The sequence below is a fragment of the Charadrius vociferus genome, unplaced genomic scaffold, assembly GCF_000708025.1.
Source record: "Charadrius vociferus isolate BGI_N301 unplaced genomic scaffold, ASM70802v2 scaffold385, whole genome shotgun sequence".
In the NCBI taxonomy this organism is placed as follows: Eukaryota; Metazoa; Chordata; class Aves; order Charadriiformes; family Charadriidae; genus Charadrius; species Charadrius vociferus.
Window position 1 is genome coordinate 342,079 of NW_009648925.1, and position 11,939 is coordinate 354,017.

The following is an 11,939-nucleotide window of genomic DNA, read 5'->3' on the forward strand; positions in this document are numbered from 1 at the left end:
CCTGCTATGTCTGGCAGCTTGATGACTGCAAGAGTAAAATTAACATATTGTAACTGACAAAAAATAAAAAAGGCGGTATATGACATGGGGATGTATGTGTTTTGAGGTCTCCATGTTTCATACTGATCAACAGCTACTTCCCCTCTGCCTTAATTAGAACATAATCAAAAGATTTGAAAGCTTCCCCTGAGAAAATTTCCATCTAGGTCAATCACAATCTTTAGAAAATTGGTACCTTTAAGAGTGAATATAGTTATTATTGCTTACAATTATAATAACTTTGTTATTATTTATTATTTTTTCTGCCTCATTTGCAATGCGTCTGATGATTTTGAAACATAGATCATGTAAGGGTAGATTTTTGTCTGCTGCCATGCTTTGCTTAAGTAGCTGATGGTACCTGCTGTGCCCAATATCTGCATAATTTAGCGGTCCGTGGTGTACCTGTATCTATGGGGTAAGAGCTGGAGCAAGTCACACCCGAACACCTCTGAAAATTTTATGCCAGTATAGATTGACCTACAAAAGAAAAAAATCTGCACAGAGGAGATCAGAGCCATTCTGCACTACTGGAGACTTGTAAAGCAGCTGTATTGCAAACTCTATCGGACATGTTAGCCTTCAATCCCTGTCCGTGGGAGCTCACACTCTAAACAGACTACAGATACAACGTAGGGAAAAGTGATATAACATAAAGCTGCTTTGCAATACAGTTCCGTAAAACTTTCCTTGAAATTGTCATCCTGTGACGTGATCTGGATAGAAAACTGATAGCCTTCTATGACAAAGTAACTAGATGGGTGGATGAGGGGAGGGCAGTGGATGTTGTCTACCTTGACTTTGGCAAGGCTTTTGACACTGTCTCCCACATCATCCTCACAGGAAAGCTTAGGAAGTGTGGCTTCGATGAATGGACGGTGAGGTGGATTGAGAACTGGCTTACAGATAGAGCTCAGAGGGTTGTGGTTAGTGGCGCAGAGTCTAGTTGGAGGTTAGTAACAAGTGGTGTCCCTCAGGGGTCAGTACTGGGCCCAGTCTTGTTCAACATATTCATCAATGATCTGGATGAAGGGATAGAGTGTACCATCAGCAAGTTTGCTGATGACACAAAACTGGGAGGAGTGGCTGACACGCCAGAAGGCTGTGCTGCCTTACAGCGTGACCTCGCCAGGCTGGAGAGTTGGGCAGAAAGAAACCTTATGAAGTTCAACAAGGGGAAGTGTAGGGTACTGCACCTGGGGAGGAATAACCCCATGCACCAGTACAGGTTGGGGGCTGACCTCTTGGAGAGCAGCTCTGTGGAGAGGGACCTGGGAGTCCTGGTGGACAACAGGATGACCATGAGCCAGCAATGTGCCCTGGCGGCCAAGAAGGCGAATGGCATCCTGGGGTGCATCAAGAAGAGTGTGGCCAGCAGGTCGAGGGAGGTCATCCTCCCCCTCTACTCTGCCCTGGTGAGACCGCATCTGGAGTACTGCATCCAGTTCTGGGCTCCCCAGTTCAAGAAAGACAGGGACCTGCTGGAGAGGGTCCAGCAAAGGGCAACGAAGATGATTAGGGGACTGGAGCACCTTTCTTATGAGGAAAGGCTGAGGGACTTGGGTCTCTTTAGTCTAGAGAAAAGAAGATTGAGGGGGGATCTAATTAATACATACAAATACTTAATGGGAGGATGCCAGGGGGATGGGAGTAGTCTTTTTTCAGTGGCGCCCAGTGATAGGACGAGGGGTAATGGGCATAAACTTGAACATAGGAAGTTCCATCTTAACATGAGAAGGAACTTCTTTACTTTGAGGGTAGTGGAGCACTGGAACAGGCTGCCCAGAGAGGTGGTGGAGTCTCCCACTCTGGAGACATTCAAAACCCGCCTGGACGCTGTCCTGTGTAACGTGCTGTAGGTGACCCTGCTCTGGCAGGAGGGTTGGACTAGATGATCTTCAGAGGTCCCTTCCAACCCTAACAATTCTGTGAATTCTGTGAATTTAAAAGAAAGGATTTTGGAAAAAGTCTGTGTAATTTTATCTGACAGAGTCACTAATGAGTACTCTAACCATCCAAACCTCACACTTATAAAAGCTTTATAAGCCATTTTCTTGTGTTTTGTACTATCCAAAATATAGTAATACTCTTCGGTTCTGGGGGTCGCTGCAGGACCTGAAAGAAAGACATCAGCAGAATAATCAGTCGCACCAGTGAAATGCATTACAACTGTTTTGGGTAATAGTTTCCCACCTCGCATTTTACTTGCCTCTCAATGTGTGAGTGTCCCAGTTCATTGCTGTGGAGCTTCTTCCACAGCTTGTTTTCATGGGCAAGAACGGCAGATACTGACGCTTTATCTCGCTACTTTTTCAACATGTGCAAAGTACCCCCTAGAAATCTGGTTTGTCCATGTGATTTTCTATATAATGGATCTTACTTTCACATGTATGGAACAGTAAATGAACACCTAACTTGGAAACACCCACATAAAGAGCACTGTCGCAGGAAGGCTGGTGGTGTACCCATCATCCTTACCGTGCATGCAGCCCATGAGCAGTTTGAGTGATTCCTGTGCCAGTACTTTATTCAGTAGAGTTATGTTGAAGATGGGGATTGAGCTGAAGCTGTAGGCAGAAACAAGCCAAATGGCATCACAACACCAGTTTGTCACAGAACACAGGAAAAGCCACCTTATTCCTACAATGAAATGGAAACCTGAAGAGTTTCTGTGGCTCAATGCAGCATTGAGCCCCTGAGCTCTTGGCCATAAAGGAGCTTTGACACAGACCAGGAGGTTTGGATCGCCATCATGGAACTTCTGGCAATATCAATTTAACTCTCTAAGTCCCAGGGGTATAGTAAGGGAAATCATAGATGACAAGAAAACGTTTGTTCAGTTTGGACCTGAAGAAGAGAAAGGACATTACACCATGACTATGAATAACATTATCAGTGGCTCTACCGGAAAAAAATGTGTCTACCAGGGCTTTGGAAGATGTTGAACAGTGGTAGAGAAGATGCCAACCCAGGTCTGTGTTTGCAATGGTAATTCATAGTCAGATACTGTGGCTGATGTGCAGTATTTTTTAAATTGGTGAAAGTGAATTGTAAGTTTCTGAAGTGGAGCTATTTGTATAATTTTTCAGATCTGTGAGCCAGAAAGTGGCAACAAATATGTTAAGTACTTAAATGTAAACCAAACTTGTTATCTTGACAGCAAGTGTTGAAAAACCGCAACCAAATGGTTTCCGTGTGGATGCAGGGGTTTGATTTTAATTTCTTCCTGTAATCCAAAGTTAGTTCCGTTATTATTTACAAATCAAAAGCAGTGCATCGATATCTGCATTTTCCATAATTATGTCGAAAACAGCAGTAGGAATTGAAAACACATTTTTTTCCTAAACATCACTTGAAAATAGTTTTAAAATTAATTATTTTAAGATACCACTTATTTATTTGTTTAAGATGACTTGTTTGTGCTGAACTTTGCATATGGAGCACAGCATGTTGTTCAAGAAACCAAGAATGTCAACTCTTTGGAGATGTATATATATATATAATATGTATGTATGCATGCATATTATCATGCAGTATAAGTACTGCCAAGCAAGTTTTGATCACTCTATTTAGCTTCGAGCTAATTTTCCCTCATAACATTTATGTGTGAGGGCTCTGTGCCGGTATCTTTGGGTTTTAACTGCCAGTTAACTGCTGGTTAAACTGGCTATATGAAAGCTATTGAAACCGTACTTACATATTGCACTCCTTTAGGTGTGGTCTAGGTAGCATAACAAGTTATTCTCATTCCTTGGAACATGGTTTACTGGTGGACTTGGCAGTGTTGGGTTAATGGTGGGACTTGATGATCTTAAGGGTCTTTTCCAACTGAAGGGATTCTGTGATTCTATTCTATGATTCTCCCATTGCTGTGTGTTTTGTTCCACCACATGCTCCGACATGAACTCAGGACTAGGAGAAATACAGCTGCTGCGTGTGTCATGGAATGATCTTTCTCTTCCCAGTGTGAGGTTCAACTGCAAAATAGTGCTGTGCCAACTTAGTATTGTACCTGAAACTGGAGAAGCCGTGGTCTGATCTCTGAAGAGCAAAGTACAAAATTTGCTGAGTGACTAAGAAAGTATTCTTTATTTGACTTTCTTATGTCTAATGAATAGCTGATATTATTTGTATTAACAGTTGTTAACAAGAGAACATATTTCATCTGGAGATTTTATTGACTGATCTAACTAAGGGCAGTTGGATTTGGCCCTGGTTAATGTATGGTAAGACAGGAGACAGAACAAATGGTAAGAGGCGAGCCCAGATGGAAAAACATCTTGAAGCTTTTGAAGAATTAATTATCCAACTAATTAGCTGGCAGACTCACAAGAAGAAGGGATGGGTTTTTGCCGTGTGCTTAGGAAATGAAGAAGTCTGATAGATCCTGTGCTGTGATGTAGCTATCGGCCATGATGATGGCGGAGTCGGTTGGTTAGCTAGACTGTCTATGTGGGTGCACAGGATGGCGCTTGGTTCTGTGTCAGTAAAAATACTTACCCCTCTGCACAGAGCAAAAAATGCAGTTGAGTGGTCTGTTAACGTAGAACGTTGAGCTCTGAAGACACCTGTGCTAGTTCAAAGAGTGGTGAACTGTGTGTCCTTGCCAAGGTCACACAGGAATATAGCCAGAGATGGGCTGCCAGAAGATGCTTTAGGTCAATGTCTTTAGCACTGTCGTTAGCAACTGCCAGAGTTCTGCAGCAGCAGCATTTCCCAAATGCCTGAAGGTCTCCTTCTGGGCATAATCAGAAATTCCTCAGTCTTGTCTTAGCTCATATTCGCTATGTGAAAGGCAATGAAGACTGTCATGTTCTCGGGAGTATTAAGTGGGAGTGCTAAAATTGTTCCAAGTTGGAATAGTTATTGATATATTTGTTGGTCAGAGAGTCTGTGGATGAATCTGATGATCTCCTCAGTTCACAGCTAGGACACTCATCTGCACAGGAAGACACCGGTGCTTTTTGTATGGATTTTTTTTTTTTAACCAAAGTTGCATTGATACAGATGCCTTTGTTTCTTTTCCAGCTGTATCTGCTCAGTAGCTTTAGAGTTTATTCGGCACCTTCTTTAAACTAGGTGTTTGGCCTGATGTATCCGCATAATGACAAACCATGCTGTTAGTCATGCTCCACCATTTCTTTCCTTCAAGACAAGATTCTGGATTCTGGGTATTTTCTTTTTGTCTTGAAAAGTTAATTTCAGGTGCTTTTAAAACTTATGTAAGGGTAAGTCATGGCCACAAAGCTCACTGACACTTGTGGTTTGCATTACCTATTACTGTTATTATTGATGGCAAAATGTGTTTGTGCTGATGGTATCGATCAGGAAGTCAAACAAATCTGCCAAACTCAAACTCTGGAGGATTAATTAGAAAGATTCACTCATTAAGTTAGGAAAATAAGTCCCTGATATATTAACCATTATGGGATAGGTGTCTAAGTTTCCCTATGATAAATATCAAGACAATTTTAAAGGCTGTGCTAACTAATTTTCTTCTGTTTTATTTGTTAGTTTTTAGTGACTTCTGCTATCGTTTCACATCAGGTAATGTAGAAATATTAGACTGGGGATCTGCAAACTTGGGCCTTATAGGACAGCTGTGCTTTCTCATGGCTTTTAAACTGTGGCCACACTACACTAAGAAGTGCAACACAGGCCAACAAGTACCCGGTTGTGGTACAGGGTGGGGAGACATACCTTCAGCTTGGGCAAAGCATGACATGAGTGAGTAATGTTCCTTCTAAACCCAAGGTGGTTCCCTCTCATATTGGGGAACAGCAGTGGCAATACATTATATCTATACAGTTAGTGTTTGTATAATCTATTTTAAGAACTTGTTGCATAGTAAGCTACATTATCATATCCATATAAAAATAAGTTTATCCGTGCATAAATTAGAGAAAGGACTAATTCTAGATTGTTAATTCTACCTCCTTAACTTCAGGTTTGAGAGAAATTCGCCTCTCTCATCTTGGTAGCTTTTCTCTGCAAGTGAGACTGATAGCTGGTTCCGGGGAAGGATGTAGAACTGCAGCCATTGCTGAAAAAAACTGTTTCTCTTCCACCTGAAGAAAACTGGGCTTTTGGATATAAGTAAAAGTTTGAACTTTGGTGTCTGCATGAATTTCTAGGACACGTGCAAATATCTACATCTGGGTCGGGGCAATCCCAAGCACAAATACAGGCTCGGTGGGATATGACTGGAGAGCAGCCCTGAGGAGAAGGACCAGGGTGTGCTGATTGACCAGAAGCTCAGCATGAGCCAGCAATGTGCAATTGCAGCCCAGAAGGCCAACCGTACCTGGGCTGCATCAGAAGAAGTGTGGCCAGCAGGTCAAGGGAGGTGATTCTGCCCCTCTACTCCACTCTGGTGAGACCCCACCTGGAGTACTGCGTCCAGCTCTGGAGTCCCCAACATAAGAAAGACATGGGCCTGCTGGAGCGCGTCCAGAGGAGAGCCACGAGGATGATCCGAGGGCTGGAGCACCTCTCCTATGAGGAGAGGCTGAGAGAGCTGGGGCTGTTCAGCCTGGAGAAGAGAAGGCTCTGGGAAGATCTTATTGCGGCCTTCCACTACCTAACGGGGGCCTACAGGAGAGCTGGGGAAGGACTTTTTACGAGGGCATGTAGTGACAGGACGAGGGTGACTGGCTATAAACTGGAAGAGGGCAGGTTTAGATTAAACATTAAGAAGAAGTTTTTCACTTTGAGGGTTGTAAGGCACTGGCCCAGGTTGCCCAGAGAGGTTGTTGAGGCCCCATCCCTGGAGGTGTTCAAGGCCAGGCTGGACGTGGCCTTGGGCAACCTGGTCTAGTGGGAGGTGTCCCTGCCCATGGCAGGGGGGTTGGAACTGGATGATCTTCAAGGTCCTTTCCAACCTAAACCATTCTATGATTCTATGATCTGGTAGTGACTCTGTCTCAACCACCAGGACTAACGGGCTGCTGGCAGCCTCTGCTAGAGAGGCTGCCCCTGTTTTGGTAGAGAGCTCAAAGAAAGCCCTGCTTCACACACACTCGCTGCTTCTGTGCAGGGTAAGCCATCGCATGGTGACCTCCATGCAGCTCCGGGCAAACTGCTGACACTGCCCAAACAGTGAGTAAAAAGCTTGAACTGTTGCCGATACGCTACCCTGCAATCAGAGGAGTGATTGAGTGTGGATATGCCCATGCAGAGGGCTTCCGTGGAGCACCTAAAGGGAAAAAGTGGAGTATTTTTCTGTAATTTAGCGGCTTTTCTCTGCCTGTAGTGTTTGAAATGATTAAAGACACACAGGGGGCCTCTCCAGCTATTGGCACTGGGTTCGCCGTTCAGCTGTGGGATTAGATGTCTCTGTGTTTTCACAGCTGTCTGCCATCTGGAACTAACTGCTCAGACTGGGTGCTCTGCTGAAGACCTCAGCCTGAAATAAAATCATGTAATTGTGAAACATGTTGCAAACAATAAATAAGTGTTTTGGAAGAAATTAATTTAGAAGAAGGTTTATGAAAAAATAGTTTAGAGGCTGACAGATGTGGAAGAAGGAGAAGGATTAGTGCTATAGGTAGAACATTAGAGCAAGCAGAGCCTCAAATTCTTCACAGTCAGTTGAAATAAATGGGATCATTATCAAGAATTAATCTCTCAGTAATCCAAAGCATTCTTGCAGATGTTTTTCATTAATTGGAAAAAACTTATTAAAATAATTAAAGAAATACTGTGTTTTTTTCTTCATTTGGTTTAAGACTTGATGTGATCAGCTGTGCAAAATCTCTAAGAAAACAAAAAGTCAACTAATTTTGAAGGCCATAGATTTTGATATTTATACCCATTTACAGCATTATTAGCTAAGATTCTTAGCTAAAAAATAATTTTAAATACTTTAAATATACTTGGGAAATAGCTGGTGAAGAGAAGAGGTTTTAAAAAAAGCTTAATAATAATTTTCATATAAGATAGCATAGCCTGGTTCCACTTTGTGCCTTTTTCAATTTATTTTCTTATCGTCATGCCTGAAAGCTGTGAAAGCATTTTGGGCACAAAGCCACTGATGTATTCATGAGAATACCTGTCTGATACAGTTAGCAACTCCTCTTGTAGCAGTTTTGGAAGATTCAGTAGTTACAGTCAACATTTTAGTACTCATGATGTAGTAATTAGACCCAAGTGTATATTAAGAAAAGCCCTTTTACTTTTACTTGTTCCCAAATGCCTGACTGGAGGCAGACTAGCAAGGAAAATTTTTGGGTTATGTGACATTGCCCAAAACGCAATAGACAAAGTGATGAAGTATGTGAAGTCCCCACCCTGGAAACCTTTGGGCACACGTTTAGTTTTCCTTACTGGAGTCAGGATTTTGCAAGATTGTGCTCCAAGAATATTTTTTTTTTTGTTTTGGTCATTAATTCTTATCCCAGTGTCATGATTTGCTTTATGCCTTGCAGTCTTTGAAAGTTTAAGTCTCGTTTGTAGGAACAGTAGTAGTCAGAGTTCTCTCCCAACCACTTGCTCTCTCTTTCACTCAATTTTAAAGACCAAATTGTGGCTCATAAATTCAACTTCTATGTATTGCTGTATTGCAACTAATCATCATCAGCAGCAGCCTCCACCTAAAAAATAAAAATTTCCATCCAGCCTTTGTGTTTTTGAAATAAAAGCTTGGAAATATATTTTAGTGCAGCATAAAGTAGAACTGTTAGGAGTTTTCTACAGATACTGTTTTCACCAGAAAGCATTGGTAGCAATGTTTAAACAGAGCAAGAAAGCTAAAAATGTATGAACCAAAGAAAAGGAACCTTAAGTGGTTTTCGGGGAGAAGAAACCCACTTCACTGCTCTGTGCTTGCTCTATTTGCGGACATTTCATAGGAACACGGAGCCAAGACGCTTAGCTGCTGGTCAGCATTGTATGTGCAAATGCTAGACAAAAGCGAGCAAGATCTATTCACAATCTTGTGAACAAAATTAATTTCAAGTGGTGATCTATTACAATTTTTAGAGTTACATATGAGATACATTTGTACCACATAAACATTATACTAGGAAGACGAATTTGCAATGACTATACCTTTTAGAAATGTCTTTCTTGATGGCATTGCTGTGGCAGTAATGTAAGATGGGAGATTGGTTTTTCTGGCTACACAAAGTACTTGTGCTTAATTGAATCCACAGCTTGGATTTACAGAACGCGAAGCAAAGAGCCCCTCGGGCCTTGACTAGTAGCCTTCACGATAATGTTGTCACTCCTGTTACAGCTCTGCTGCCCGTTTTGCTGCAGAAATCATCATTTTCACTCCAAGTCCTTATTTCTAAGAGGTGAAGGAGTTAATTACAGATGAAGATTTTGCCACGGTCAGGAATGGAGGGGAATGCCGTCCTGACTGCAGGGGTTAGGCGGCATCGTTGTAGGAAATGTGCCCAAAGCCATTCCTGTCGGTACAAACAGCAGTTTGTGGGCTTTATGTGGAAAATGGCACCTCCTGAAATATAACAAATATTCAAAAGTATAGATGAGATTAAATGACTAACCATAATGTTGAATCTTTCTAAGATGTTTTTACAGCCTCAAGCCCAAGGATATTGATCTTTCGTAATGCTGCAGGCAGTGCAGAGTGATACTTGCTAGTGCGCCAACCCTAAATCATCCATGTGCATTTCCATGCTGTTCAGTTATGTGGAGGAACATGAACGGTTGTATTTCATAAATGTTTGCAAAGGAACATAAATTCATAATTTTTAATGTTAAATTCAAGTAAGCAATGAGCTCAAGGCTTGCTAGGGCGAGAGCCGCTGGGTGGCTTTCAAGTTTTTCAAGAACTTTAAAGTTTTCCAATCCGTATGTTCAAGAAAAAATTGTTCTATGGGGTAGCTTTCAAAGTTGAAAGAACACATGTCACAAGTGATGAAGAGAGAAGGGAAACTTTGGATGACAGAGCAGTCTAAGAGGATTGTGGGGATGTTCAGAGGGTGGCTGAGAAGTGGTTAAGGAGGGAAGACAAAGCCGCTTTAGGAAATGAGTGGGGGATAAAGCCGAGGGAGCCGGCAGTCAGCGGCACAACAGTGAGTATTCCTTCTGAGATATTTACTTATCTGAAATGTGTCAAATGGAATTAGCGATGCCTGCTAACTAGAAATAACAGGATTAAAGACCTTTTCATGGTTCAGTCATAAAACAAGTAGTTGTTAATCCCGTACTTTGAGCGGCAATGATGGCTTTAAATGGAAGTTCTTCATTGCAGACATTAGACACTACGGGTATTGTCACCATTAAAAATACAAACGGCCTGAAAAGGGGGGAGAGGAGCAAAAATGATACTTCTGATCTTCAAAACTGAATTAGATTGAGCTCATTTAATTAAAGAAGCTTAAATAAAATAGAATCATTTGATCAAGTAGGCTTTTTTTGTAATCTCCTGAAAGCAGTTGTTTATATAAGAAGAGATTGTCAACTGTAAGAAATCACTCCTTACTAAGCAATAAGTGCTTCCCTCTACTTACACTATCAGTAATTTAGTCTGAGGAATATTTTTAGTTTACTTAAATAGCAAGTACTTGGCTAAATTATTTTGGTTTTCTTGGTGAAGCAATTAACCGTGCTTTGTTATTGCTTGTATTTGTTTCTTTTGACTTAGGAAAAAAATGTACATTTTTACTGTGGAAATATACATTGACAAAGAGTGTTTGTTGATATTATTTCAAAAGCCTGATATGTCCATCTTTCTCTAATCCTTGTTTTCTCTTGGTGTTAATGCTGGGTCATACATCAGCTTCCCATAAATTCTCAACTGTACCAAATATTATTTATAAAACTATAAATGTAATTACTGGTCAGTACCTTGTGGATTATTCAAAATGGATCAACTATTTTTAATTCAGTTTTGAACGCATGGCTATATTTTTAATTTCCGAACATAAAGAACTTTGTTCCAAGTCACCTTTGATTCCCAGTAACAGTTAAAATCATTCCATTGCTCATGGTATGAAAAAAACCTCAGCTTTATTGCTTTATCCAGCAGAAATCATGAAGTGGCTACTGTTAAAAAATCAAGAAATGCCATTAGTTTGGGGACTCATAGGGAAATCTATTTCAGATGGTAATTTAGAAGCAAAGAGAACAGCAGTTATAGTGATAATAATACTTTGCTCTCTGGTTAGTATTTTCCCATATGTTGTTTATCGTAGAAGTATGAGAGAATGATAAATGACTAGGCTTTTAAAATGGTCTTTGGTGGACATATATTTACTTCATGTTAGCAGTCCCTGAGACTCCGTATATCAGTGTACATTCATGAAATCATGTAACAAAAATTTCTGTTTGTTGCTTCTCTAGTGCTGTTAGCTGCATTTTCTTAGTGTGAGTCGAGTTTGGTGCATAACAGTGATATTAGTTTGATTCCTTTGTTAAGCTGTGCAAGCACATATGTGGCCATTGTAATTTAGCAAGAAAGTAAAGAAAAAAGCTAGAACTCTGAGATGATTATAGCTATAATAAGAGTCTAGTCACAGGCATTGACAACTCAGGAAAATGAGGTATGCAGGAGCACAGACAAAAAGGATTAAGAGCGTTATTAGCAGAAATGCTAGTAGCTGTGGTTCTGCTTTTTATACCCATCTGTAGCTTTTAGCTCGTTAGTATCTCTGAAGTTTTTTATTGACCTGGACTGGGAACAATCGGGCCAATGAAAATGTTTGGAAAAACACATACCTAAATTGTGTTGCAGTGAAATGCTGAAAGGTCTCCTGGCTGATAGGAGAAAGGCAGATGTATAGCCCAGTCTGGCATGCGTCTGAGTACACAAGAATTTCCATGTCGTAAAACCTCCTCATCATCACTGTATTTGTCTCCTGCCCTGTTTGCATCCCCATACTCCTCCAAAGTCTTTTATTATTCTCCCTTTCTCCCTCTCTCCTTTCCCTTTT

The 11,939-nt window shown here is 41.1% G+C and overlaps 1 protein-coding gene across 1 annotated transcript in view; it reads left to right on the forward strand.

Moving 5' to 3' along the window:
- DPP10 (dipeptidyl-peptidase 10 (non-functional)) overlaps positions 1-11,939 on the forward strand; it is a 249,825-nt gene that overhangs the window by 180,934 nt on the left and 56,952 nt on the right. The gene's annotated exons all lie outside the window — the stretch shown is intronic.